General features: G+C 40.0%; 1 pseudogene; it reads right to left on the minus strand.

The window, feature by feature from the left end:
- Positions 1–1,703: 1,703 nt before the first annotated feature.
- LOC118364169 (triadin-like) lies at positions 1,704–27,788 on the minus strand (annotated as a pseudogene).

Consider the following 27,788-nt stretch of genomic DNA (forward strand, 5'->3'; position numbering starts at 1 on the left):
CTCCTTAATGCAACCGCTGTGTCAGATTTCAAAAAGATTTTACAGAAAAATCCTAATCTGAGAACGGTGCTCAGAACCCAAAACAGCCAGAGGAATATCTGCTGTTTTGGAGTCAACAAAGTTAGAAATAACACCATACATATTCACTTACCTTTGATCTTCATCAGAAGGCACTCCCAGGAATCCCAGTTTGACAATAAATGACTGATTTGTTCCATAAAGTCCATTTATTTCCAAATAGCCACTTGTTGTTAGCGTGTTCAGCGCAGTAATCCATCTTCATGAGGCGCAGGCACTTCGTCCAGACAAAAACTCGAAAAGTTTCGTTACAGTCCTTTAGAAACATGTCAAACGATGTATGGAATCTATCTTTAGGTTGTTTTTAACATAAAACATCAATGTTCCAACCGGAGAATTCCTTTGTCTGAAGAAAAGTACTGGAACGAGAGATAACTCAGTCGGGAGCGCGCGTCATGAGACCAAGGCACTCTGACAGACCACTGACTCAGAGGTCTCATGAGCCCCTCCTTCATAGTAGAATCCTCATTCAAGTTTCTAAAGACGGTTGACATCTAGTGGAAGCCGTAGGAAGTGCAACTTTATCTCAATGTGTATTCGGTAGGCCAAGCTTTGAAAAACTACAAACCTCAGATTTTTTTTGCTAGCAGAATGGAAGGAATTGGGAGTTTATTCTCCGAAGGCAGCCCGCCCTTTGGCCCCTTTTTCACTGACGCCTCTTCACGCAAATCTCAGGGATCTGGGCCTGTTCCCGGGAGAGCAGTCGGGCTCGTCAGACTCGTTAAAGGGAAAAAAGGGTGGTGAGTAATCGCAGTCCGTGGTGAGTAATCGCAGTCCTGATGTGACCGAAAATAACTTCTGGACAAGAGACGGTAGCTGCAACATTACGTACAAAATAAGTTTGAATAAAAAAGTTACAATGAAAAATAATTTAAACACAATTGGTTGGGGACACGTGAAACATCAGCCGCCTTCTCCGGTGCCATCTTTAATATTAACGTCTTTAACTTTTAATATTTAATAAGTCGCACAAAAATGTCTCTTCCTACGAAATAAATTGCACAAAAATCTTTTCACATTAATTAATTAAGCCACACCAAAACTCACAAAAATGCACAAAATCTGCTGAAAGTTCTTGTACATATTTGCACAAACTGAGTGTGAGATTGTATTGATTCAGAGGGTGAATGGGCATGACAAAAATGTAAGTGCCGGTGTGTGTCAAGACCTGCAATGCTGCTGGGTCTTTCATGCTCAACAGTTTCCTGTGTGTATCAAGAATGGTCCACCCCCCCCAAAGTATATCCAGCCAACTTGACACAACTGGAAAGCATTGGAGTCAACATGGGCCAGCATCCCTGTGGAACACTTTCGACACGTTGTAGAGTCCTTGGCCAGAGGAATTGTGGCTGTTCATAGGGCAAAAGGGAGGGGGTGCAACTTAATATTAATTAATCTTAATTTAGGAAATTGACTATTTTAGCTAGACAGCCACTGGAGGATGACAACACAACGAGATGCAACAATTCAGGTTGTTCCTGTCAATGACATATGTGACTCACCACCTGGATTCGGTCTTATGTAGCAGAATTTGAAAGTGTTTTTTACATTGGATAAAAGTAGAGACTCAGAGCTACAAAATTGTATATCATACACTTTTTATTTGAGGAACAATGGGAAAGTAATTCTGCTTTGAAAGTTGATCAGCTTGTAAAGTAACTTTTGAGAAAATGGCCTTTGAATGTTTTGGTATCTAGTGAAGAGCTCTTGTCTACACCCATTCAGGATCATTCACACCCTCTTAAGCTTTAGCCCCACCCAACTCGGTTCACTCTCTGAGCGCACACTCGACGCTCTGGTCGATGATTGGATAACATGAAAACAGCCGAACCACCTCTGCCTGCAACAATTTCATTACTCTTTTTTTGCAGACGTTTACTGACACCGTCCATGGGTACACGTCACGGAACGTTAGCTAATGAGCCAGCCAGCTAACATTAGCTAGTTAAACAATAATGAACAGTGCCAACAATGCTAGTGCTGACCATAGGAAAGAAAAATCCAAGATTAGATCTTCTTTATAACCTCTGTCCATCTCCTAAACAAAAAAGAGCACGAGTCAATACTAAAGTGAGATGTTGTGCATTTTCTAATACATCTCAATTTTCACTCCTGAGAAGTAGACATGGATCTCTCACAGTGATCACTGTATGAGTTCTCCGAACTCTCACACGTCTCTTTTCTCAGTCTCAGCTACTAGATAAATGAGTAGTACAAGATCTTAAATGAGTCTCAATTTAATACGTACAATTAGATGCTCTTTCTCATATCTCTTACATTTATCCCATACAGATCTCAGTGGTATTTACACATTATCTTGGACCTCTCTCACTATGAACTATATATGAGAGTAATTATTACAGGTCTGATCAATTCGGGCAAATGTAATCACAGAGATATCTCTACATTATCTCAAAGTGTTGCTGAAGTGTAAAATCATCACAAAAGTGGAGCAGATATGATTTATTTCTATTAATTCATCATTCAATATACATTCATACTGTTCCAACACAAGTAATTTGTTGAGTATACCTAGCTTTTCTCAAGTGGGTTTGAGAAATTAGCTGCAAACACAATACCGGGCATGGATGTCAAGTCACGGAAAACAACCTTGCCCAAAACATGCTCAAGGGCAATTACAACTGTTGACAGGGGTTTCCAATAGGGGCACAACATGAAAGCAAGTACCATGTGTTATATCTTGCGGCAAAGAATAACCTGCACTTTCAAATTTGCTAATAAAGTGCCCATTTGTCACCTGATTCCTCAGAGGCAAAGAAGAATTCAATCTGTCCATAGTACATTAAAAACAGTAAATGTGTTCCTTTTTCCAATAATGCTTTGATGTGAGACGAGTTCTCTTAACTTGTGCCCTGTGAAATGCCTTCAATGAATGCCGTGAATTAATGTGGCGACCAACCTGTTTTTTTCTATTGCAGAGAGGTGCCTTGCCTCCAGTTAAAGTTTTTTTTTTTTTTACCTTGGCAAGTCAATTAAGAATAAATTCTTATTTTCAATGACAGCCTAGGAACAGTGGGTTAACTACCTTGTTCAGGGGCAGAATGGCATACTTTACCTTGTCAGCTCAGGGATTCGATCTTGCAACTTTTTGGTTACTAGTCCAACACTCTAAATCCCGAGGCTACCTGCCACCCATATTTAGCTATCATACTCTAATTCCACTGATTTCAAAACTTGATTTTCCAGAAAGTGGAGAACAACACTTATGCAGCTTCACTACACAATACATTATTTTTTTTAAAAGCCGTGTTCGACAAGATTACCAACACAGACTGATGAGCTCAAATAGCCAGAAGATCTATATGGCAGACCAATCTGAACTCATCTCTCAGCATGTCCAGCCCACTCATTATCTCAGCCAATCATGTCTAGTGGTTGCTTGCTTTTTCTATGGCTTAACCAACAAGGCACAACAATTTTATTCATATTACAGATGGCATACTAGTTTGTTATTAAGCCACATGAAAGTTCACGTTTGAGAAAGCATTTCTGCCAAATAAAACACATTTTGATTTTTAAAAATGTGACTTGCCTGGTTTCCTGAATCAGGTCACATGCTCTCAATGCAATTTCATAGGAGTGACGCCTCTTGACACTTTTTTGGTGAGCCAGGATCATTCGCTGTTGAGCACACTCAGTTTAGCTCAACGCTGATTGGCAATTCTTTTTTTATCAAGGGAGGCCAAATGCTTGCTGACTTCCTTTGCTTTCAATGCTACATGTGGCAACAATGTCATACTCTTTTGGACCAGACAGCATCAGATAGATGGCGTACACATACAGAGACACAGGGGCACCATTTCACTCGAATGCTTTCTCCGGTGAAATACAGTACATTCAGCCTCTTGTGAATTGAAGGAAAATTATGAAACACAGAGAGACAAAAGATCAAATAATTGTTTTTTTTCTTGGTAAATGTTTTGTGGAAGCCTGGCTTCCCTTGGCACCCATGAATACACACCACTGAGGCTATGTGAGAGGTTATAGACCTGCAGTCATTGTCCAGATTTCAGTTTCCATTTAACATATCGGAACAGCAGGCTACAGTTCCCATGACGTGCCATAGGTCTATTTGAAGTCCCCATCTTGTGACTGTCAAATATGTATAGCTCCTCACAATCATCACACATAACACTGCTATCCGTCTTTTACCACTTCACCAAATATTTCCAAAACATTACTTTTCTGGCCCTCTTTATTTTCCACTCTCTGTACACACCCTGTATTACATGCCTGTATTTTGTTTGCCCACACTGGAGGGGTAAACTCGTCTGAGCTTACCCCTCTACTCTACCCTCAGTGATGTCCAGTCGCTAATACACACTCATCGACTTGGTTAGTTCCCACACACACTGTTAAACACCACTGAGGCTTTTGAAAATCATGAATTGATGTAATTTGGATTTTTTTTTAGCAACAATGATTTTAAATTGGGATTAAACCCTTAGACTTCATACTACTAATTCCATTTTCTGTATCTTCCTGTCCTCTATAGATTGTGAGAGAGCAATTTGAGAAATTGAGAGTGAAAACTTGACAAAGACATGTAACTATTGTTGGTGGACAATTTGATGCTTTCAAATACGTTTCTTAGCTCATGGTTCTATATTATTTTATTCATTTTGATTTTTGATTTGTGGCAATGATATTCTGCTTGACCAAAGTCACACTTGAAAGCTTTAAAGTTTGGCCTGTCCGCCTGCGGGACACATCCTCTGCTCTCTCCGCAAGCTCTCTGTCCATTCTTAGCCTGTAATTTTGGTAATTTGTGTGGTATTAAAGATTCTGCTAATGTGTAAAATGTGTATAACATGCCATTTTTTTGATAGATTCATGCAATGTTTTTACTATAAAGGAGATCTTTCCACCCCTACTCTTGTCCATGGTGGTCTGCGAACCCACAACCTTCTGGCCTGCAGCCCCGTGAGCTATCAACATTTCTGCAATGCCATGGTTAAACCACAAAGAAAAGTTTCTAAAACTGCATATCTAAAGCTCTGTTCTGTCCAAGAAAGTGAGGCTAAATGGTAGACATGTTCTCTGCTATCCACTTTATACTTTATTATTTTGGTTATAGGGGAGGGTCACTTGTTTTTTTTAAGTGTTAAGTAAAATATATTTTGCTGAAGGGCTATCAATTTTAATTTCTGAGGTTCCTTTTTCTCCATGTAACCCTCATTATACAGTACCAGTCAATAGTTTGGACACACTTACTGATTCAAGGGCTTTATTTTTTACTATATTCTACATTGTAGAATAATAGTGAAGACATCAAAACTATGAAATAACACTTATGGAATCATGTAGTAACCAAAAAATTGTAATCAAATCAAAATATGTTAGATTCCTTAAAGTAGCCACTCTGCCTTGATGACCGCTTTGCACGCTCTTGGCATTCTCTCAACCAGCTTGACATGGAATGCTTTTCCAACAGTCTTGAAGGAGTTCCCACATATGCTGAGCACTTGTTGGCTGCTTTTCCTTCGCTCTGCGGTCCAACTAATCACAAACCATCTAAATTGAGTTGAGGTCAGGTGATTGTGGAGGCCAGGTCATCTGATGCAGCACTCTCATCATTCCCCTTCTTGGTCAAATAGCCCTTACACAACCTGAAGGTGTGTTGGGTCATTGTCCTGTTGAAAAACAAATGATCGTTCCAATAAGCGCAAACCAGATGTGATGGGGCATCACTGCAGAATGCTGTGGTAGCCATGCTGTTTAAGTGTGCCTTGAAATCTAAATAAATCTCAGACAGTGTCACCAGCAAAGCACCCCCACACCATCACACCTCCATGCTTCACAGTGGGAAACACACATGCAGAGATCATCCGTTCACCTACTCTGCGTCTGGAACCAAAAATCGAAAGAATTGACTCATCAGACCAAAAGACAGATTTCCACCAGTCTAATGTCCATTGCTTGTGTTTCTTGGCCCAAGCAAGTCTCTTCTTCTCATTGGTGTCCTTTAGTAGTCGTTTCGTTGCAGCAATTCAATCACAAAGGCCTGATTAAGGCAGTCTCCTCTGAACAGTTGATGTTGATATGTGTCTGTTACTTGAACTCTGAAGCATTTTTTGCGCTGCAATCTGAGGTGCAGTTAACTCTAATGAACTTATCCTCTGCAGCAGAGGTAACTCTGGGGTCTTCCTTTTCTGTGGCGGCCTCATGAGAGCCAGGTTCATCATAGCGCTTGATGGTTTTTGCGAGTACACTTGAAGAAACTTTCAAAAGTTCTTGATTTCCGTATTGACTGACCTTCTTGTCACAACACAACTGACTCAAACACATTAAGAAGGAAAGAAATTCAACAAATTAACAAGGCACGGCTGTTAATTAAAATGCATTCCAGGTGACTACCTCATGAAGCTGGTTGAGAGAATGTCACCAAGGCAAAGGGTGCCTACTAAATGTTTAGATTTTTTTGGTTTACTGCATGATTCCATGTGCTATTTCATAGATTTGATGTCTTCATTTTCTACAATGTAGAAAATAGCAAAAGTAAAGAAAAACCCTTGTAGGTGTGTACAAAATGTTGACTGGTAATGTAAATAACATTCACTCCCTAAATGATATGTCAAGTGGGTGCTGTTATTTTTCTTCCTTGCCATCTTGTGGCTACTCTTAGTGGTACAGTATATTGACATTCCATTTCACCTGTTTGATCAATTTGACAATTACATAATTTTGGATAAATTAGCATAATTTCAATACTGTTTATGTTGCAAAGCAATACGTAGGCAAATATGTTGTTACTATTCTATATATTATACTGTACTTATGAAAATAACCAACTCCACTTATTCACAAATATTTATAGACATTTTAGCTGCTCTTTTGAAATGTCGAATAGTTTTTTGGTCTTTAACTTATCTAGAAAAAATAATTATATGATTCCCTTAAGCCCAAACTGAAGCCCAAACGGTGACAATAAAGAAGTTGGGGCTTGAGATATTAACAATAAATGTCTTAATTGAAATGGGTTGCATGATAAGCTTTCATACTGTATTTCTGATTTGTTCTGTGGTCTTTGCAGATTTAAATAGAATATACAAAAAAAATGTAAGACGCATTTTTGTTGTCTGAAATTCATAAAAGGCTGCTGCATCTCCTCAGCACCATTGAATTAATTACCTGTGTTCAACCAGGACAGATTAAATGACACAGCCATCAATCTGGAGACTCTCAACCCCTGCCTCTTACACAAATGTTTTCAACTTCCATTCATTTATCATTATTATTTTTTAAATGTAAACTTTTATTTAACCAGGCAAGTCAATTAAGAACAAATTCTTATTTACAACCCGGACAATGCTGGGCCAATTGTGCACCGCCCTATGGGACTCCCAATCACAGCCGGATGTGATACAGCCTGGAATTGAACCAGTAACTGTAGTGACGCCTCTTGCAATGAGATTCAGTGCCTTAGACTGCTGCACCACTCGGGAGTCCATCTTAAAATGTCAATTATAAATCGGAAGTACCGGTATTCATTTTTGTAAAATTACTCATTGCTAAACATTAGAACCCCTCATAGAAAAATGTGGTCTGCAACATCGTCATTGGAGCTGGGCCACATCAGCAGAACTGGAGAATAGAAAACAAATTAATATAAGTACATTTATAGATCATTTATGTCTGTGGACCATTGTTGTGCCTCAGAGACACCACTATGTGCTGGGTTTTATCTGAACTGGTGAGGGAAATGTCTCACCTTCCAGCGGTTCCCGCACTCGTTACACAGAACAAAAGTAGTCATAGGCTCATCAGCGCTGCGGGTCTGCATCTACACACACCCCAAGAAATTCAACGTCAGCTTTCATAAAACAGCACATAGCCGTCTCCACTGTATCTCGCTGTGTAAAATGGAACTGGAACTGGTAGAGCGAACAAAATAAAACTGATATTGGGTCCGTATGTTTTCAGTGCAGTGAGCCGTGTGTATCTGTTTAAGTAAAATACAGTATATACTTGGTAATAAGCAGAATAGGGTGTGTATGCAGAGTACGGTATGTTTACCTGGTTGTAGGTGCAGTTCTTTTTGCCGCACTTGCTGCACTGAAACAGGTCAGAAATGGTACCGCTGGTTTTGGACAGTTGGTGTTCCCTAATGGCCTCCTTAGTCAGATTGTTCCTCAGCTGCTTCAGCTCATCACTAGCCATCTCCTAGATAGATAGATAGATAGATAGATACAGTTGAAGTCGGAAGTTTACATACACCTTAGTCAACTACATTTCAACTCAGTTTTTCACAATTCCTGACATTTAATCGAAGTAAAAATTCCCTGTCTTAGGTCAGTTAGGATCACCACTTTATTTTAAGAATGTGAAATGTCAGAATAATAGTAGAGAGAATGATATATTTAATATTTTATTTCTTTCATCACATTCCCAGTGGGTCAGAAGTTTACATACACTCAATTAGTATTTGGTAGCATTGCCTTTAAATTGTTTAACTTGGGTCAAACGTTTCAGTTAGCCATCCACAAGCTTCCCACAATAAGTTGGGTGAATTTTGGCCCATTCCTCCTGACAGAGCTGGTGTAACTGAGTCAGGTTTGTAGGCCTCCTTGCTCGCACACACTTTTTCAGTTCTGCCCCCAACTTTCTATGGGATAGAGGTTAAGGCTTTGTGATGGCCACTCCAATACCTTGACTTTGTTGTCCTTAAGCCATTTTGCCACAACTTTGAAAGTATGCTTGGGGTCATTGTCCATTTGGAAGACCCATTAACTTCCTGACTGATGTCTTGAGATGTTGCTTCAATATGTCCACATAATTTACCTCCCTCATGATGCCATCTATTTTGTGAAGTGCACCAGTCCCTCCTGCAGCAAAGCATCCTCACAACATGGTGCCACCCCCGTGCTTCATGGTTGGGATGGTGTTCTTCGGCTTGCAAGCCTCCCCCTTTTTCCTCCAAACATAACGATGGTCATTATGACCAAACAGTTCTTTGTTTCATCAGACCAGAGGACATTTCTCCAAGTATGATCTTTGTCCCCATGTGCAGTTGCAAACCGTAGTCTGGCTTTTTTATGGTGGTTTTGGAGCAGTGGGTTTTTCCTTGCTGAGCTGCTTTTCAGGTTAATTCGATATCGTTTTACTGTGCATATAGATACTTTTGTACCTGTTTCCTCCAGCATTTTCACAAGGTCCTTTGCTGTTGTTCTGGGATTGATTTGCACTTTTCGCACCAAAGTAAGTTAATCTCTAGGAGAAAGAAAGCGTCTCCCTCCTGAGCGGTATGACTGCTGCGTGGTCCCATGGTTTTTATACTTGTGTCAACTTAATGTATGTACATTTCTGACCACTGCAATTGTGATACAGTGCATTATAAGTGCAATAATCTGTCTGTAAACAATTGTTGGAAAAATTACTTGTGTCATGCACAAAGTAGATTTGCCAAAACTATAGTTTATTAACAATACATTTGTGGAGTGGTGGAAAAACGAGTAATAATGACTCCAACCTAAGTGTATGTAAACTTTCGACTTGAAATGTCGATAGATAGACAATCTCTGAGGGAAATTTGTCTACTCTACTCAATATTTTGGTAGGTGCTTGACTTTCTTGACTCTCTCTCTCTTTGATACAACATCTTAGGAATATGTTAAGAGGCAAGGGTGCGTCCTGGGTTGATATGACAGAAGTTTACAGTACCTCAGCAGACATGATGGCGAAGCGTCTCAGCTCGATGCCTCCAGCCAGGACGTTCCTCCGCAGTCCAGGGTTTTGGGGTCCTTCAGGTTGCTGATGCGGCTCCGCACCCTGTTTTTATACTTCATATCTGTGGATCCCATCTCCGTGTAAATATGTGCAGCAGAGGGTAGTTAAGGAAGCGTTCATCACCGTCTGACTGAAATATCTAACGGTGACAATAAAAGATCAAACAAATATAACATTTGTTATATTCAAAGCCAAGAGAGCAAATGGCCGCTCTGCAAACACACTGCAACCTGAAACCAACCCAAATTGGTAAAATACTTCAGAAACACATGCAGATTTAAAAGGATATGATCTTCAATCTCTGCTGCCATGGAGTCACAGTTTGTCCCAAATTCTTTGAAGTTGTCTGAGGAGATAAAACTGAGGGTATCACGTTTCCTCCTTTTCATCTACAAAATCTGAGTGTAAATGTAATCATTAGTAATTTTCATACTGTATGTGTGAATGAATGTGCATTGAATGAGTCACTTTATGTGTAGATTGATCTCTTATCTCTGTGAGTGTCTGTACTTGTACTCATTCAGTTAGTGGCTGGTCTTTTCCCCACCATCTGTACGTAGAGCAGCAGCCAGCATCTCGATGCACTTGTCCCTGATGGTTTCTCCAGTGGCAAGGCAAGGGGACAGGGGAACCCCTGCTGAGCTGAAGGAGGGGGACATGGGACTGGTGGGGGTGGTGGGGATCTTTGGCATCTCTGGTTTCCCTCTCCTGGTCATCGTATACACAAGCCAGACAGCATATACATCAATCAAGAGTTTAAAATCTGATCCATATTGATTTCAGTAGTACAGTAGATAGTATTTTCCAGTTAAAAAGGGTACCGTTCAATTCTGTCCGTTGAGGACTTTCTCTGCAGAGGGCCAGGGTGAGAGGACTTGGAGCTATGAAATTCTTTCCTGAAACAGACAGAAAAAGACATGGAGTGAACTAACGTCCTTATCTTAATGTGCTCCATTATGCAAAGTAAATAAAAAATGCATTAATGAAGCAGTAAAATAAATAAGAAAGGGAAATGTGCTTTTCTATCTGCATAAGAAAGGGGCCCTCTTACGTCTCGCTAGAGAGCTTCTTAGCTGAGGGTGAGCTGCTAGTCTTGGAATCCACAGAGTCCCTCCTAAAGAGAGGTAGTAAATTAGGAATGATTTGAAAGCGAGAAAAGGGGGTTACTACCCACTGATTGATTCAATGTAATTTCAACAAATAAAACAAATCCATGTGACAACTTTGTCAAAAATGTGGAAAAAGTACACTTTTTTCATCCAAATCTGAACAAAAAATGCAATATGGCTCGCTTGCAGTGGCGTAAAGTACCCCAACATGTGTCTTAGTATTTGTTTCAGTAGTCCATTGTTGATATAGTCCCAAAATACTTTTCAAGATATGAAACTTTCAAAATACAGAAATCTGGCCCATATGATACATTTTGCATCATATGATGCTGCGTTCTGCAACATGTGACACAAAATGCATATCATACAGGCAAGATTGGTTTCAGAATAGAGCAAATCAAGTTACAGAACTTTCAAAATACAAATGCATTGAGCTTCGTATTTTGAAAGATGCAAAACGCAGCATCATATGATGCAAAAACCATCATACGGGCTAGATTTCTTAGTCCATTGTTGATGTAGACCCAAAATAGTTTTTATGTCAGCAAGCAAGATTTCAAGATGCCAGATTGTTGTATATTTCAAGTTACGTATCTTGAAAACTTGATTGCTGACAAACTATTTTGGGTCTAGATCAACAATGAACTAAGAAATCTAGCTCATATGGTCATTTTTGCATCATATGATGCTGCGTTTTTCAAAATACAGAATTTTCTGTATTTTGATTTTTTCTTTAAGTAAAGTATATTTAAGTACATAAAGTAGTTTGGTGGTATTTATACTTGACTATTTATACACTTAAAAAAATATAAATGCAACATGCAACAATTAAAAATATTTGACTGAGTTAGTTCATCTAAGGAAATCTGTCAATTGAAATGGATAAATTAGGCCCTAATCTATGGATTTCACATGAATAGGAATACAAATACGCATCCATCATTCACATATACCTTAAAAAAACGTTGGGGAGTAGATCAGAAAACAATTCAGTATCTGGTGTGGCAATAATTTGCTTCATGCAGTGAGACACATCTCCTTCGCATAGAGTTGATTGTGGCCTGTGGAATGTTGTCCCACTCTTAAATGGCTGTGTGAAGTTGCTGGATATTGGCGGGAAATGGAACCCGCTTTCGTACACATCGATCCAGAGCATTCCAAACATGCTCAAATTGGTTGACATGTCTGGTGAGTATGTAGGCCAAGGAAGAACTGGGACATTTTCAGCTTCCAGGAATTGTGTACAGATCCTTGCAACATGGGGCCGTGCATTATCATGCTGAAACATGAGGTGATGGCAGCGGATGAACGACATGACAATACGCCTCAGGATCTCATCACGGTCATCGATAAAATGCAATTGTGTTCATTGTCCGTAGCTTGTGCCTGCCCATACCATAACCCCACCACGGGGCACTCTGTTCACAACGTTGAAATCAGCAAACCGCTCGCCCACCCAATGCCATCTGCCCAGTACAGTTGAAAACAGAATTCAGCCGTGAAGGGCACACTTCTCCGGCTTGCCAGTGACCATCGAAGGTGAGCATTTGCCACTGAAGTTGGTTACGATGCCGAACTGCAGTCAGGTGAAGACCTTGGTGAGGACGAGCACGCAGATGAGCTTCCCCGAGACAGTTTCTGCGCAGTAATTCCTCGGTTGTGCAAACCCACAGTTTAATCAGCTGTCCGGGTGGCTGGTCTCAGACAATCCTGCAGGTGAAGACAGGTGTGGATGTCCTGGGCTCACATGGTGAGACTTGGTCTGTGGTTGTGAGGCTAGTTTGTTATACTGCCAAATTCTCTAAAATCACTTGAGGTGGCTTATGGTAGAGACATGAACATTCAATTATCTGGCAACAGCACTGGTGGACATTCCTGCAGTCAGCATGCCAACTGCACGCTCCCTCAAAACTTCAGACATCTGTGGCATTGTGTTGTGACAAAACTGCATATTTTAGAGTGGCCTTCTATTGTCCCCAGCACAAGGTGCACCTATATAATGATCATTACTTCTTGATATGCCACATGTCAAGAGGATGGATTATCTTGGCAAAGGAGAAATGCTCACTAAACCAATTTGCACACAAACTTTGAGGGAAATAAGCTTTGTGTGTATGGAACATATCTGGGATCTTTTATTTCATCTCATGAAACATGGGGCCAACACTTTACATGTTGCTTTTATATTTTTGTTAAGTATATTTTTGGCAACTTAATCCACTACATCCCTAAAGAAAATGAGCACTTTTAACATACATTTTCCCTGGTACCAAAAAGTACTTGCTCGGGCAGGACAGAATGATGGTACAATTCACACACTTCACACACACACACATAATGCGTCGTCATCCCTACTGCCTCTGATCTGGCGGACTAACTAAACACAAATACTGCATTTTGTAAATTATGTGAGTGTTGGAGTGTACCCGTCTGTCCATAAAATAAAATAAATCTACTAGCATTTACTTAAGTATGACAATTGACTACTTTTCCACCACTTTTCGCTTGTTATGTAGATTTCATATTGATGTCACGTTATATGGCTATTAAATCGAATATCAATTCAAACTAGATGCTGACGGATGTACTTCGCCCACTGGGTAGCTCATGGCAACGTATTAAGGCATTTAGCAGTAATGACAAGAGGAAGTGTCAGTCATAGTATCGAATCTGAATGAGAGCCAGTACCTACCTGTCTGATTTGGAATCAGTCGAATGACGTTTCACAGAATGGCTGGGCTTGGAGTCAGTGGAGTCCTTTCTACAACAACGAGAGAGAGAGAGGAAAACATGTCACCTTGTGACACTGCTGTCTGTTCATCTGAGTGAGTGTTAGATATTGAGAGTGACGAGGTAAAGCTTTAAATTATATCCTGTTTTTACTTTCATTTGACCATTTTACTACTACTACTCCCAACTGATCAGCAACAGCAGTGGCAACTCCCAGGTTCTGTTCTCTACTGTGAGCAAGCTCCTTAAACCTGTGAACAACTCAGCCTCCCCAGAACTCAGCAATCAAAACCGGTTTCTTCCAAAGCCAAATTGAAAACATCTGACACCATCATGTCCTCTCCAGCCCCTGTAGTTGATCTACACAGTCCCCCTGAGTCAAGGATCTCCATGTCCACCACAGTCACTGCAGCTGATGTAACCAAGCAGGTTAAAACAATGAGGCTCACCACTTGATCACTTGACCCTATCCCCACCTCATCTGTCAAGACCTAGTTACCTGCTCTGGAGCCTTTTTTCCACAGAAAATCATTAACAAGTCCCTCACCACTGGATGTGTCCCTCCACAGCTCAAACTCGCCACAGTCACAACAGTACTTAAAAAGCCTGGATCTGACCCTGACAACCTCCAGAACTACAGGCCTATCTCAAACCTGCCCTTCCTGAGTAAGCTCCTCGAGCTTGCTATGTCTAGCCAACTCCAACAACATCTTGCCACTCACAACCTACTCGAGCCCTTCCAGTCTGGTTTCAGACACAGAGACAGCCTTGGTAAGGGTCACCAATGACCTCCTCATGACTCTGGGGCTGCCAGCATCTTCATACTGCTGGACCTCATTGCAGCGTTTAACATGGTCAGCCATGCCATTCTGCTAGACCGCATGGAGAAGCTACTGGGGCTGTCAGACACTGTCCTGGACTGGTTCAGGTCCTAAGCTCACTGATCCGCCAGGGGGGTCCCTGAAGGCTCGGTCCTAGGGCAACTACTGTTTTGGATCTACATGCTGCCACTGGGAAACAGTGGAATGGGCTTTAACTTTTATGCTGATGACAGCTGTATATCTCCACAAACACTTCCAATACCACTGCATTCCTCGTCAGTTGCCTGTAGGACATCAAAGTATGGATGCAGCAGAGTTTCCTGCAGTTAAACCGCAAAAAGACAGCGGTTGTCCTGATTGGCACTGGCATCAGACTAAATCGGCAGCTACAGCCTCAATATTGATGATGTCAAGATCCTCCCCTCCAGTGAGGTTTGCAATCTGGATGTGATTTTTGACAGAGGCCCACATCAATGTGTTTCCAAAGTAAACATTTTCCATCTATGGAACATTGCCAGGTTACGACCTATACTTTTACAGCCTCCAGCTGAGCAGCTCATCCACACCTTTATCTTATCCTGTCTGGACTATTGTATGACCTATGATAATTCTGTTCACCGGATCGGACGACACCTGTATATAGCATTGATTGTTTTCTGCTTTTAGTATAATAATTATTTCCAGTGCCTTGGGTGTGAGAAAAGAGTTTTACACATTAAAATATATTGTCCTTCAATGTTCACATCATACAGGTTTAAAAGTGAGGTCAATAAGTGTTTTTAGAGTGAAGTTCACAACATCCACCAATTATTGTGTACAGAATATGATCCTGCTTATGCAGACCTGTCTTTCTTGTCATCCAGACTTGGCCTTTTAGAACGTTTTGGATTGGAATCTGAGGAGTCCAGACTCTGCCTTTCAGAACGTTTTGGATTGGAATCTGAGGAGTCCAGACTCTGCCTTTTAGAACGTTTTGGATTGGAATCTGAGGAGTCCAGACTCTGCCTTTTAGCAGGTTTTGGTTTGGAATCTGACAAATCCTTTCTGAAACAGGAAACATTTGTATGCATGTAACATTTGCATGTATTGCAACCATAGCTGATTGGCAAAAAGCACACAGCATTCAGGGAGCAGGCATGCTTGATCAAACAGCCTCACCAGCACAAGATGACAAGGTGGGAAAGCACTGACAAATATGCACACACATTATTTCCCTATGAAGACCTCTGCTCCAATGAAGGGGTTAACAAAAAAATTCTCCAATATCACCAAATACACAACCACAACTCATGTCAGTGGGATTCAATGTAAACAAGCACATAGGTGCATGCATAATTATACACTGCATGTGGGCCTGTGGACTGTGGCTTGCTAACCTTTCTTTCTTGGCATCAACAGATGTTTTTTTGGGCACTTTGCTATCGGAGTCTTTTCTGCAAATGGAGGACGGTTAGCAGTGCTTTGCAACTTTTGTCATAATAATCTTAAATCTAATTTCACAAAATTACATCCTTATCATCCTCTGCATTTACAGAATGTCATGACAAATACAGTGCCTTTATTCAGACCCCTTGACTTTTCATTTTGTTTCATCCAGACTTATTCTATAATGGATTAAATCAAACAATTTCTCAGGAGTCCAGACATCTGCCTTTCAGAACAGGTTTTTAGACATATTTGCAAACTTGAAAAATACCATTTACATCTGTATTCAGACCCTTTTTGGATTGGAATTGAGCTCAGGTGCATCTTGTTTCCAGATCATGCCTTGAGATGTTTTTTTGATTAGAGTCCACCTCTGACAAATCAATTGATTGGACAACAGGAAACATTTGTATGCATGTGGACATTTGCATGTCAGAGCAAAAACAAGCATGAGGTCAAAGGAAAAGCTCCAGACAGGATTGTGTCAAGGCACAGATCAGCAGGGGAAGGGTACAAAAGTTTGGACCCACCGATGACTCATTATTTCCTAAAGCTGGCTGCCCGGCCAATGAAGTCGGAGAAGGGCCTTGACCAGGGAGGTGACCAAGAACCTGATGGTCCAATAGCTCACGTCTGGAGGAAACCTGGCACCAACCAGAGGCAGGGACTGGGAGACTAGTCAGGATCGAGGTAAAGAAACAAGCAAAGTACAGAGATCCTTGATACACTGCTCCAGAGCGCTCAGGTCCTCAGACTGGGGTGAAGGTTCACCTTCCAACAGGACAAACACTTGGCACAAAGCCAGATGTTTTTTTGGACAAGTCTTTAAATGTCCTTTGGCCCATCAGAGCCCAGACTTGAACCTGCAACGTCTCTGGAGAGACCTGAAAATAGCTGTGCAGCAACGCTCCCCATCCAACCTGACAGAGTTTGAGAGGATCTGCAGAGAAGAATGGGAGAAACTTCCCAAATACAGGTATGCAAAGCTTGTCGTTATATACCCTTAAAGACTTGAGGCTGTATTCACGGCCAAAGGTGCTTCAACAAAGTACTGAGATTTTTTTATTCTTAATAAATTAGCAAACATTTCTAAACTCGTTTTTGCTTCATTATTTCTAGATTGATGATAAATAAAACATTTAAAACAGATTTTAAAATAGTTCCTAACAAAACGTTAAAAAGTCAAGGGTCTGGATACTTTCCGAAGGCACTATATAACAGGAACTATTAACTGACTGTTGAATACTATATTTTCATTTTATTACAAACATGTACTGAAAAGGCTAAACACAATTGAGCACACTCAACATGAATGAGGTAGTTTTATTTACAGATCTCACACCTATCTTTTTTCACATGGTCAGATGACGTCACCTTCAGAGAAACGGGTTTGTAATCTGACGACTCTTCTCTGGGTAGCAAACAGCAAAGAAAGTGATGTTTGAAACTTCACAAGGAAAGGCAACAAAAATGCGTTGTATCGAAATTAATAGAATCCATTAAGCATATCTGTCAATAGTTGCAGTTCAACAATGTCACAGAGAACAAACATTGCGGACACTCAAAAGTAACTACACAAAAAAACAACCATGCAACATCACAGCGACCTCTCCTTTTTGACTTCCACTGACGGGCGCTTCACAGGAGGGGGAGGATGGAGATGGAGAGGAAGAGGAGCAAATGGAGCATTGGGGTCCGGAGGCTCTTTTTTAACCACAGAAATCCGCGGAGGCTCTTTTCTAAATGTAAAATATTATTTTTCAATCACCACCACTATTCATCATTACTATCAATACTATAGTAGCACACTCATGTTTCAAGTTTTATTAGTCATATATGGGGGATACACATGCAGCATCCAACGAAAGGCTTACTTGTAAGCAGTAGTGTAAAGTACTTAAGTAAAAATACTTTAAAGTACTACTTAAGTAGTTTGAGGGTATCTGTACTTTAACTATTTATATATTTTGACAACTGTTACTTCACTACATTCCTAAAGAAAATGATACACTTTTTTCTCCATACATTTTCCTTGACACCCAAAAGTAATTACATTTTGAATGCTTAGCAGGACAGCAAAATGGTCCAATTCACACACGTATCAAGAGAACATCCCATGTAATCTGTACGGTCTCTGATCCGGCAGACTCAATAAATACAATAGCCTCACGTCTGAGTGTTGGAGTGTGCCCCTGGGTATCTGGCATAATAATAATCATTTAAATTGGTGCTGTCTGGTTTGCTTAATACAAGAGCATTTCAAATAATGTAGAATTCAACTTTTGATAACTGTTTTATTTATTTAACTAGGCAAGTCAGTTAAGAACAAATTCTTATTTATAATGATGGCCTACCGGGGAACAGTGGGTTAACTACCTTGTTCAGGGGCAGAACGACAGATTTTTATCTCGTCAGCTCTGGGATTCGATCTAGCAACATTTCGGTTACCGGCCCAACGCTCTAACCACTAAGCTACCTGCCACCCCAAGTAAATATACTTAAGTATATATTTGCAATTACATTTACTTTTGATACTTAAAGTATTTGGTTTTAAATATACTTAAGACTTTTACTCAAGTAGTATTTTACTGGGTGACTTTTACTTGAGTCATTTTCTATTAAAGTATGACAATTACGTACTTTTTCATCACTGCTTGAAGGTTGCTTCTCGACAATGCAACAACAATAAGAAGTAAGAAAATATAAGAATACAAACAAACATAAAGTAGAATAAAATACACATTTTAGCACAAGTATAATTACAGGAAGCACAATTTATACTAAAGTCCAATATGTCTTATGAAATAAATCTAGACATGACAGAAGAGAAGCTGACTCTAACCTCTCCTTCTTGACCTCTGCTGCAGTGGGCATAGAAGGATGAGGATGAAGAGGAGGAAGCGGGGAATTAGGGTCAGGAGGAGCTTTTTTCCTAAATGAAAAACCAACAGACTGAATAATCTATTGCGATTCTGAAAACTTTAGTCATTTTCTGTGTATCGCTGACAGTTTTCACCAAAAAAGGAAGAACATGCACATAGTTGCAATGTTTTTGACTTCGCTGTATAATGTTTAACCTATGAATAACAAAACAAACAGTAAAACAGGGATTTCAGGGCAGTTTTCACTGTCTGATAAAACAGAGGTAGGTGATGATCGAACACAAACTATGGACCATAGTACACAACTCAGTCTATTTACAAACAGCATGCCCTCTGACCTCTCTTTCTTCACCTTCACTGAGGGACGTCTGGACAGAGGGGTGGGACGAGGATGAGAAGGAGACAGAGTGTCTAAAGAATCTCTCCTGAATGGAAATAGAAATATTCCAAAAGAAATCTGAGAAGAAAAAAAATCATTCTTTCCAGAACTAATACAACTACCACAAATCGAATGATTAAGGAAAGCATGTATAATTTATCATGATCACACTGTGCACCATGCAGAAGTGGGTGCTGGGTAAATCACTCTTCAAGTCACTACCCACTGGGCACAAACTGATTTAGTTGTATTCTTTAACATTGATTCTTGGTTGAAATTGAGAAATTATTCCAACATAACAATTATTAATTTGTAAACAAACTGGAAATAAAGCCAGACAAAGTCAGTGGCACAAAATACACATGTTGATGTTCAAATGTTGATATTTGGTTGAGTTGACAATCAAACGATTCAATATCACTTTTGAAATACAGTAAATAGCATATTAACTTGTCGACAAGTTAAGGCATTTTGTCTCCAACTAAATTAAAAATTTAAAAAGTTAAAAGAATAGGATTAGGCCAGTGGCTCAGATGAAACTATCCAAGCATTATATATCCTTTAAATGTTATTTGATTGTGTTGACAACCAAGCAATTCAATATGATTTTTGTAATACAGTAAATAGCCTAGTTAAGTTAAGGATATTTTACAAACTAAAGTAACAGTATTTATTCAACCGTTTTACTGCAGTGGGCAAAACAGGGTCACACAGTCTTTCAAATCTACTTTGAAACAAAGGTATACACCTCACACACATGGTTATGGGCTTTAAAAAAAAGAAGACACCTGTACCATGTCAGATATATTCAGTGGAAGTTTACATACACTTAGGTTGGAGTCATTAAAACATTTTTCAACCACTCCACAAATTTCTTGTTAACAAACTATAGTTTTGAGAAGTCAGTTAGGGCATCTACTTTGTGCATGACACAAGTCATTTTTCCAACAATTGTTTACAGACAGATTATTTCACTGTATCACAATTCCAGTGGGTCAGAAGTTTACATACACTAAGTTGAATTCCAGAAAATTATGTCAAGTCTGGTTCATCCTTGGGAGCAATTTCCAAACGCCTGAAGGTACCAGGTTCATCTGTACAAACAATAGTAAGCAAGTATAAACACCATGGGACCACCCAGCCGTCACACCGTTCAGGAAGGATATGCATTCTGTCTCCTAGAAATAAACGTACTTTGGTGAGATAAGTGCAAATCAATCAGAACAACAGCAAAGAACATTGTGAAGATGCTGGAAGAAACAGGTACGAAAGTATCCATATCCAGAATAAAACGAGTCCAATATCGACATAACCTGAAAGGCCGCTCAGCAAAAAAAGCCAGACTACAGTTTGCAACTGCCCATGGGGACAAAGATTGTACTTTTTGGAGAAATGTCCTCTGGTCTGATGAAACAAAGATAGAACTGTTTGGCCATAATGACCATCGTTATGTTTGGAGGAAAAAGGGGGATGCTTGCAAGCCGAAGAACACCATCCCAAACGAGAAGCACGTGGGTGGCAGCATCATGTTGTGGGGGTGCTTTGCTGTAGGAGTGACTGGGGCACTTCACAAAATAGATGGCATCACGAGGAAATACAATTATGTGGATATATTGAAGCAACATCTCAAGACATCAGTCAGGAAGTTAAAGATTGGTCGCAAATGGGTCTTCCAAATGGACAATGACCCCAACCTTACTTCCAAAGTTGTGGCAAAATGGCTTACGGACAACAAAGTCAGGTGTTGGAGTGGCCATCACAAAGCCCTGACCTCAATCCCATAGAAACTTTGTGTGCAGAACTGAAAAAGCATGTGTGAGCAAGGAGGCCTACAAATCTGACTCAGTTACACCAGCTCTGTCAGGAGGAATGGGCCAAAAGTCACCCAACATATTGTGGGAAGCTTGTAGAAGGCTACCCGAAAAGTTTGACCCAAGTTAAACAATTTAAAGGCAATGCTACTAAATACTAATTGAGTGTATGTAAACTTCTGACCCACCGGGAATGTGATGAAGGAAATGAAAGCTGAAATAAATCATTCTCTCTACTATTATTCTGACATTTCACATTCTTAAAATAAAGTGGTGATCCTAACTGACCTAAAACAGGGAATTTTTACTTGGATTAAATATCAAGAATTGTGAAAAACTGACTTTAAATGTATTTGGCTAAGTTCAACTGTAGATGTATAAAAATGTTTAGTTTGCATCCCAATATTACATCACAGAAGACTGAAATATAACAAACTCGTTTGACATAGAAACACCGGATATATAAATTATAGTTGTTTATTAATTATGAAATTATGAAAAATATTAATAACATTCCACCCATGTGGCCACTAGGTCATTTGACTGCAGGAAAGGGCTACGATGAGCAGCACATCTATGGCCACATGTTGAGGTTAGCCTACTGTAACTATAAATGTCTTCTTATGTAATCATAGAAAGTGTGCAAAGGTTGCAGTTCTGTAGAGGTCTTCCCAATTGCTATATTAATCTGTGCAGAATCTCTACAGCATTGAACACGTGCACTATGTACTTTCAGGTAATTTGGTGGTGCAATTAGATGAGGCACAGTGATAAAACATTAAGTTGTTGTATAAATACCTGACATTTTCCCCTTTTGAACTTTGTTGTGCTTTTAAAATGGTTGAAAGCACACTGATAACACACCGATAAAACACGTATTTAAATGACAACTAAACCAATAATCTAACATTGTTTTCCCATTGGAATTGAGATATGCTTTTAGATGGTTGCAAGCATAGCGATAACGCATTAGCAATTCAACACACTTCCGGCTGACTTTTTGAGTGGGTGAATAAAGGTTCAAATCGCATTGATCAACATCTCCACCAAATATTACCCACATTTCCACGTTCAAATTACATGGTGTGCCCAGTGGTATGCTGTATGAACAAGTTAGTTAATAAACAACAAGGTTAGTGTGCAATCCATCTCAAGGGCTTCCAATATAAACATCTCAAACTATACCCTTATATCTGTACAAACCACTCATTCAGTAGTGCACCAAAGCATCTGAAAGTAATACAGTGTTCTCAGAAAAGACCCATGCGTTGACACCAGAGTGTCTTTCCATCCTGACCTCTCTCTCTCCTTCTTCACCTCTTTTTTCACCCCTTTATTCACCTCCCCAGACATACGTCTGCCAGGGGGAGGAAGACGGGGTGGTCGGGGGGGGCGAGGAGGAGAGTAACAAGAGGGGTAAAGATCATCCAAGACGCTTCTCCTGAAAACACAACACATCCCTGAGGCCCAGCCCTTGTCCTCTCTAGACTGTATGGAATCAAATTAACAGGGGCACCTCTCACCTCTCAAACCCTTGTCTGTGGTTTTCAACAGGTCTCTCTTGTGGGGGTTCGTACATTGGCATCTCCTTTCTGCGTTCCTCTGTGTGTCTTTCCTTTCTCGGTTCATCGGTGTGGCTCTCATTTTTGGGTTCTTCGAGGTTAATTTCTTTCTTGGGTTCTTGCACATTTCTTTCATTTTTTGTGTCATGTATAGGTGAATGTCTTTCTTTTCTGGATTTTTCGAAGTGTCTCTCCTTTTTGGGTTCTTCTAAGTGTTCTACATGTCTTTCTTTTCTGGCATCTTCTGTATGTTTCCCATTTCTGGATTGTTCTGCATGCCGTTTGTTTTTGAATGCCTCTGCATATCGCTCCTTTTTAAGGTCAACAGCTCTCTCGTCTTTTTTGTGTTCAACATTGTACTTCTCTTTTTGCCGTTTGTCAGAGTATTCTTCCTTTTCAGATTCAGGTTCTGAATCAGAAACATCCAGCCTCTTGTGACTAGAGCAAAAACACAGACCACACCAGATACCGTATCTTCCCCTTTTCTATGTTTACATTTTTGCCTTCACACGCAGGCAATGGTTTGAGTGAGTGAGTGTGTGTGTATGCACCTACCTGGTGTCTTTCTCTAAGGGGGACCTGACTGGGGACCCTGTGGATTTGTTGGAGTCAACCCCATTCTTCATCTTATTGGGCCTCTCAGTACTCTGAGTACGTGCAGCATCTAGGGGGCAAAGAGGGTTGAAAATGATGTCTCTACATACTGTAAAACACAACTCCAGACAGCTCCACTTTCTAAAGGAGCGTCTCCAACAATCCTACCCAGCAGTCTCTTCCAGTCCTTGATGAGGATCTTGGCCAGGGAAACTACCTCGTCGTCTGTGCAGTGCTTCCTGATTCCATTCACAGACATGCCGATTCTCGTTTCCTATTCAGCGGAGAGAATGGTTTGTTGCATGTGATCCTTGAAATAAGGAGTTTACACTTTTATAACGAGTTCACACTTATCATTTGGAGTAGGCATAACTATATAATTCATTCCCTGTTTGTGTGAAATTGCACTGACTGCACTGTATTCCCCATGCATTTGATAATATTTAATGTTGAATGTAGAAGTAGCCTAAAATATTAAACTTCTGTACACCTAAATAATACATAACAGGTGAGTGGGATATTCCTGTTGCAGGTCCTCTACCTGCAGAAGTTTCAGTGTCATGTTGAAGCTCTTCAGTTCATTCAGCAGGTCCAGGGCACCCTCCTATGTACACAAACATGGAAATGATGGTATTGGAAGTTGTAGCCAACAGGGAAAGGAGCAGAATAATTTATTTTCATTACATATATAGTACCAGGGGTGCAACTTTCACAGGGGATGGGGGATCATTACCCCCCTCATTCTGAAATTGCATTTTTGTTACTCCCCAGTTTTATCATTGCATTGTGATACAAAAAGCGGCATCGGTGTGCTTTAGGACCATGCGGACAACTCAGAGTGGTCAGGTAGGCTGTTTGGTGGTTTTAACCAGCTGGATTTAGGACCGTGCGGAGACAACAGAGCATGCGAACAGAGGCAGCTGTTGTATGTGTGTGTTGTGCTTTTTTTCGTAGTTGTAAAAGCAAGCATAGCAGAAACTGGCTACTCTTTATTTGACTGATGTAGCTGGCAAGGTAACTGCTGTTTGACTTGACAGAATAAAAGTATTTATTCCCAGAGCTGAGCTAGCACTGTAACTGACATGTAATGTTAGCTAATGTTTCATACCCTCTTGACTAAAGTTCTGTCTGAAGTGAATGAACTAACTTAGCTAGTGTGCTAGCTATCTAGCTAGCTAGTAGCTACCACAGCCAGTTCAGCCTAGCTACCTGTCAGGTAGCAATATCTGACAGCTGTTGTGCAGAAATGTTTTGTAGCTTTTGTTTTGTCTCGTTTCAACAGAAGTAAATTAACTTGGCTCGTTAATGATCTGTCTGTAACTCCCTACTTTTCACACTGACAATAATAAACAGCTCTAGAAGCTTCACTGTCATGGTGCACAGTTAGTACACAACACTATTCTCATCATGTCTTAGCAGTATCAGATGGTGACAGATGTCCCAGCAGGGTCAGACAACCAGGGAAGACCAGTCTACGGAGCTCAGATTGATTGTTATAATATACTACAAAATTAATGAATGGATACAAAGTTCCATCTTGAGTTCATGGGTAGTCTACAGTCTGGGATCTGGGAATAATGATCATTTCAATTATTGAACCATTATATTATCCAAGAATAGAATCAATGTATGAATGTACACCAAGGTAATTGTTTGTCATGCCTCATCTGAGCAGTATCAAAATGGTGACAGGGGTCTCAACAAAGTCAGGCAACCAGGGAAGACCAGTCTGTGATGGCACTGAAGTGAACTTTTGCAGATGCACATTTTATTTTACAAAATGGTACAAGAACAAATTTACCTACTTCGGACATCCCCCAAAATATATTTTACTAACAAATTCCAAGAATCCTTAAAAACACATTTCTGCAGCATTGGTAAAGATGTGATCAATACATGTTGATGATTTCATTCCTGTGCTGTTGTAGATTGACTGAACCGGAACCAGGTTGCAGGCACTGGTTACAGTTTGAAGCTTTTTCTTCAGTGGGCAGCTGTATTGTTGTCTATCACTTGTTTTCTTTGGTGCAAATGAATTAAACTAAAACATAAACATATTATCTCTGTGCAGCAAACAAGCCAGAAGCTTCAAGTTGTAAAACACAGAAGGAAACATATTTGAATATGTTATGCTCTGTGAAGACTGGCTGAATTCTGGCATAGAGTATGTTATTTTCTTTCTACAGTCTTCTTCTCCCTGTTTTTGTTGGCTTGGAAATGTTGATAATTGAGACTTATCAGAAGAAACTGTGTAACCTAGCATTTATAGTGGCTAAGAAATGCATTGCCATTAAGTTATGTATCACTAGATTATATTTTTTACAAGATTAAGGCTATACTGTGAACTTTCATAAGGTCTGAATGACTTTTATGGAATACTGTATGACAAAAGGAGTCTGTATTGAAAACATGCCCACATCAGGGGAGATACCTATTTAGGCAATCCCTAGCTACTGGGCTGCTCAGTCCTGGCCCTGGGGGTCTGCCGTACTGTTTGTTTGGATGTGACAATGGCCTTGGCCTAACACACCTGAAACCAATAATTCATTTTTCACTAAGATCTAAAGCTGAGTGGGGTGTGTTGGGTTGGGGCTCTGCAGAGCCGTGGACCCCTAGGGACATTAGGGAGCGTTCCAGCTATATTGTGTGCAAGTAAAAAGAGCTCTACATACCATGATATGAATTATAGTACCCTCCGTAATTATTGGGACTGAACAATTTTTTTCTTCTTTTGGCTCTATACTCCAAAAGTTTGGATTTAAAATTAAACAATGACTACGAAGTTAAAGTGCAGACTGACAGCTTCCATTTGAGGTTATTTTCATAGAAGAGAAGGCGGTATTGGTGAAATGGCTATGATAGGGGGATGGAGGAGTGGTGTGCCTCAGGGTTCTTTGTTTAGAGTAGAGTATAAGGGGATTTGTCCCAATATGGGGGGGTGTATGTACAAAAAGTGCTGAGTAGTATTAAAGTAGTAAAAAGTTTGGCCCAACATTCATAGCATGCAATGACGACATCAAGTTTGTGACTCCACACATTTGTTGGATGTATTTTCTGTTTATTTTGGTTGTTTCAGATTATTTTGTGCCCATTTGAGTCACTTTTATTTAAATAAGAATACGTTTCTAAATACTTCTGGGTGAATGCTGCCATGATTATGGATAATCCTGAATTAATTGTGAATAATGATGCATGAGAAAGTTAGACGCACAAATAGCATACCCCCAAGACATGCCCCTCTTACTATTTTTTGGGGGGTATGATATTTGTGCATCTATAACTTTCTCACTCATCATTATTCCCTATTCAATTAGGATTATACATAGTCATGGTAGCATCCACATTAATGTAGAAGTGTTTAAAAATATATTATATTCTTAAAATTAAAGTGACCGCAAAAGGGATATATTAGATTGTGTAGAAATGCAGGAAATGAGCTCTAGATTCCCAAAACATTCTGAGGGAGGACCCCCACCAGGTTACGTCCCCCTACTTCTAAAACCAAAGTTGCACCCCTGTGATGGTGGCAGGATAGTATTCTTTCATTCATGCTGCAAGCGGGGTTTGTACTGTAGTTAGTAGGTCTACTGTAGCTGCTGCACATTTTTCTACAGTCTGTTTTTAAGGAGCATAGTATTATTAAATTCATGCTGCAGGCAGAATTTTGTACTGTAATTAGTAGGCCTATTGTAGCAGCTGCACATGTTTCTACAGTCGGTTTTTAAGTGAGCACACTTAAAATGACAATTAACATGTAATCAATTGTATTAATCATAATTGCAATCGATAAACTGTGATACAATAACTACGTAAAAATATTGTAATAGTAATGTAGCCTAATTGTCAAAATAGTTGTGTTTGTGTAGTCTACAGCAGGCGCTGTTAATAAGGAAATTCATTCAAATGTATCCGTGAACGACTTGCATTCTAAAATCCGCGAAAACAGCACTTCACAATTGGCCCATACTAACAACACACAGCCACGACCTTGCGTTGTTTACGTTCGGTTCCATGCACGGAGTTGTTGTCGAATAACAGTATGCTTTAAGTCTCACACTTTTGCATTAGTAGTTTTATTCAGTGTGTGTGTATACCGTACGGTCTTGCTTAATAGGCTAAATCTGGACAATTCTGTGCCAAACACCTGTTCAGCATTTGCTACTTGAACAACTGTTCCTCTCGGGACAGTGCACAACTTTTTAAAGCCCAAACCTCGAAATGTAAAACTTTTTAATAATGTAGGTAACTATAAAATGGAATACGTCGTTGCAAATTCAAAATAAAGCATGCATCTACACATGATTTCATACATTTGACTGCACGAGGTAACAGAAAAACATGCGACATAAAAAAAAAGTGTCAAAATAGATTCTCACCGTGTTATTTCTAGACACCATCTTGTCCAGTTTTTTTGCAATCCGAATTAACTCCTCTTCTCGCGTCATAGTGTATGCATGGATTAAACGTACAATAATATATAGTGTGTAAAATGCTGTATAATAAAAAAATACGAAATGTAAATGTTCATCCTACGTAGATAGAACTTTACGTTATGGCGCGATCCATGCCATTCGGCGAAGGGGCGTGTCCTCAAGTTACAGGCAGAAGGACAGTTGTCGGATCGTCTGACCAACAGGTCAAAATGCCCAT

This window comes from Oncorhynchus keta, chromosome 31 (assembly GCF_023373465.1).
Source record: "Oncorhynchus keta strain PuntledgeMale-10-30-2019 chromosome 31, Oket_V2, whole genome shotgun sequence".
Classification (NCBI taxonomy): Eukaryota; Metazoa; Chordata; class Actinopteri; order Salmoniformes; family Salmonidae; genus Oncorhynchus; species Oncorhynchus keta.